The sequence below is a fragment of the Cephus cinctus genome, unplaced genomic scaffold, assembly GCF_000341935.2.
Source record: "Cephus cinctus unplaced genomic scaffold, Ccin1 Ccin1_scaffold0160, whole genome shotgun sequence".
In the NCBI taxonomy this organism is placed as follows: domain Eukaryota; kingdom Metazoa; phylum Arthropoda; class Insecta; order Hymenoptera; family Cephidae; genus Cephus; species Cephus cinctus.
In genome coordinates this window covers 2,303,984-2,306,739 of record NW_014332886.1, presented here as the reverse complement: position 1 = coordinate 2,306,739, position 2,756 = coordinate 2,303,984, and the positions used below count along the sequence as shown (strand labels likewise).

Here is a 2,756-nt window from a genome sequence, read left to right as displayed (position 1 = left end):
CGATAATCATCTTCACTATAATCACCTCCTGGGTTAATGACAGTTGACCTAGTTTCTTTTTACATTTTAAACGAATCATAGAAAGTTCACACGCTGGCGCATTAGCATTACTCTTAATTGTATGCTGATCTTGCAACCATTATGTAACTTTCAGAACAATCGGCTATCCAATTACTTTGGGTTATTTTTTCATGGTGGCAAATTTAGTTTTTTGGTACACGTCTTACTCAACAATGCTCTAGTCGTTCGTTGTAGAATTTCAGAACTATTCGCAGCTGTCCATGGTATTCTTTGTAACGTGCGTTTACCCAGTGAGTTCCCTGCGAATTGTAACGAAACTCGCGGTTACAAACTCTTTAAGATTAAGTCAATAGATAGCGTTGTCGGCGATAGATTTCCCTCTCCAGTAAGTAAGAGTCCCTGGTAGGAATAGCAATTATCGTGCTCTTCCCTTTCGTCAATTGACCGTCGTGTAAGCAAGGCGTGTGCTAAGTGCGATCAAAGGTATTATACATTCCGTTGTATATTTTATATATATATATTCCATTATTAATTTTATTTAATGCACATTCCTACTAGGCGACAGGGTTTCTAAATGAGGACCTAAATTCTTTATAAAACGATAAAACTGGATAACAGATGATAAGTTGACGAAGCGCTTGGAGGAAGTCGATCACTTAACAACAAAATCTACCATGTAAAACCACCTGTATATTATAAAACTGTTGAGTCGTTACGAACCGAACTAGGACTCAAATAAGGAGACTAAACCGGTGGACACCGTCATCATTATCCAGACAGATAAGAAATATTAATTATAATCGGTTCCTATAAGATTGACTTTAGTGTATAATTTATTAGTTCTATTTCAATGTTTTTTTTTTATGAGTACGTTTAATTTCGTAATTTTATAAATTGAATGGGTTATAAATGAACGTGGAATTAATATCATGGTTAAAATTTTAAGATAATTGTATAGCGATTATTAGTGTCCATAAGTAAACCATTCATGTTAAGAAATTATAGAAAATAATACATCTTGAAGAATATTTGGTCAATGTGATTGAAATCGATCGAAACGAAGAGTGTCCAGTGGATGTAGTTTGCCATACCTAACGACGTGGGACAGTGACTAGGGTAAGTGGCATGCTTGAGCCATGCCTTGAATTGTTACCTTGTTGTTACCTGTATCGAGTATTATCTTGTTCGAAGAAACTACATGCAGAATATAGAGCACTTAGCCAGGGTAACGACAGACCACTTAGCTTGGGTAACAACCGCTCTGACAACGACCTAGGCATCGTGAGCCATCCAGGCTTGTACGGTTGGTGACCTTTACGCTATGGAACCCCATGTTCCATTTATGGAGGGGGGAGGGCAGGGTGGGTCGGTTTATAGGAGACTGAAGCTACGGTTGGAAATCTCGACACGCGGTACTGGACGCAAGTTCTTTGCACTGGTAAAAAGTCAACTGAACTTAAGTCAGTGCTGTTCAATCAATGGAATTCCTGGAGAGTATACTTAATGTTTTTGCTACTCCTACTAACGGTACTTTACATGCGAAAATATTTGCTGATGTTAGGTGGAGGGTAAAAATAATTTTATGTACAGAGTAGTACTGGGTAAATACAGGTGTCGTGGTCGGACACGTGAACTTGACCGAACGAATTACCCTGCACGATTGGAACACAGAGTACGTAGCATGGGTGCCCGCGAGTCATGATGTATCACGTTGGCATGTGCAGATGCCATGATGCTACAGATATCTAAGTACCCGTCCCGGAGATAAATTACAATAAAGGTCATGCACGAGGAGCAATCCAATTACGGATAGGCCCTTTTTATTTTTCGGCCGGGACCATTATCATTTTTATTGATTTCTAATGATCTACCGTGCAGCAGCGTGACGCTGCCAGGTACGCATCTACGGACGTAGGTATCGCGTCTGATCATCCCTTAGCTTCGAGCATACGAATGGACTAGAAGTTCCGAGCATTAGATAACTTCGGTATAGGTATAGTCTCAAGGCGCAAAAGTTAGTACCGTTTCATCTGTCCGGATAAATTTTTTTATTTTTACTAGATACTTATCCCATGCATCTAGATCTAGGTGCACCTTGAAGACGTGTGAAATTTTCTCGTTTGGTCGTTATGTGTCACGCCTATTACGATGATAGGAGTTGATCCGTAAAATTATCAAGTGCCATGATCGGTCCACTTTCAGGATGGGTCTATAAAAGGGTTATGGTTTCACTAGAAATAAGCATGGTGCACCGTAAGGGTACCAATAGCGAACGACTTTCCTTAGTGAACGTTAAAAAAAAAGAAATGAAAGCCGTTAAGAAGATCCTCGGGAGATAGAGTCTTGCGGCCGACCATGGAGCCGACGATAATTATCGATCGTCGATCGAGCGTGAGGAGAGAAAAATCATTTGCAACGGGACACCATAGAGTCAGGACCAAGGACCGTAGACTGGATCGGCCTGTGCCAGATGAAGACGTCTTACCTCCTATGGGAATAAGTGTGGGTAATTTGCTCGACTGGCTAGACCACTTGTTTTGCGAAGCCGAACAACTGGTGCCGTTCAAGACCATGTACACGTACGTACTCAAGCAGGAATATATGGAGAAGGTCACTAAATCACAGATAAAGAACTCACTTTCTGACTATGGAAACTCATTTCCAGCCATAGGCCAAACCACGTCCTTAGTACTAGGTGTACATGGCCATGGAAATCCTATTCAGGATTTTCATTC

General features: G+C 40.7%; 1 long non-coding RNA gene across 1 annotated transcript; it reads left to right on the top strand.

The window, feature by feature from the left end:
* Window positions 1-297: 297 nt before the first annotated feature.
* LOC107263560 lies at window positions 298-966 on the top strand. The gene is made up of 2 exons (XR_001536707.2): window positions 298-504; window positions 580-966. It is a non-coding gene; the product is annotated as an uncharacterized LOC107263560 (long non-coding RNA).
* Window positions 967-2,756: the final 1,790 nt, after the last annotated feature.